Source organism: Grammomys surdaster, unplaced genomic scaffold (assembly GCF_004785775.1).
Source record: "Grammomys surdaster isolate TR1022 unplaced genomic scaffold, NIH_TR_1.0 64, whole genome shotgun sequence".
Taxonomy (NCBI): Eukaryota; Metazoa; Chordata; class Mammalia; order Rodentia; family Muridae; genus Grammomys; species Grammomys surdaster.
This window is the reverse complement of record NW_021604566.1, coordinates 3609682-3610138: the sequence shown is the minus strand read 5'-3', so window position 1 is coordinate 3610138 and position 457 is coordinate 3609682.

Sequence of the window (457 nt, the reverse complement as noted above, 5' to 3'; positions counted from 1 at the left end):
CCCCCTCTCTCTCTCTCTCTGCCTCTGCTACCCTCCTGGCTTCCCTCCCCATTCCCTGAATAAACTCAGGTGTGTGGCTGGTCCCTCAGGGGAAAGAGATGCCTCGGCATGGGTCCACTGAGACATCCCCTTCCGCCATACCTCTCCACACACCCACAGAACATGCTCTTTATCTCTTTATCTTTTTATAAACACAATACCAAGTACAGAGATATATGCAGGAAAAAAACACCCGAACACATAAAATAAGAGCTATACAGAGAGGTCGTATATAGCCACTGCATTCCAGTGAGCTGTAAAGCGGCCCACTTCTCACAAGAGATGCTCCTGGGTAATCAGTGTCAGATGTAACTTAGAGTGGGATTGAAGGGACTTTAGTTTTGTTACTGCTCCCCTCTTTAACAAACAGGATAAGCAATATAACATATTGCATATGTTACATATATAATGTATTACA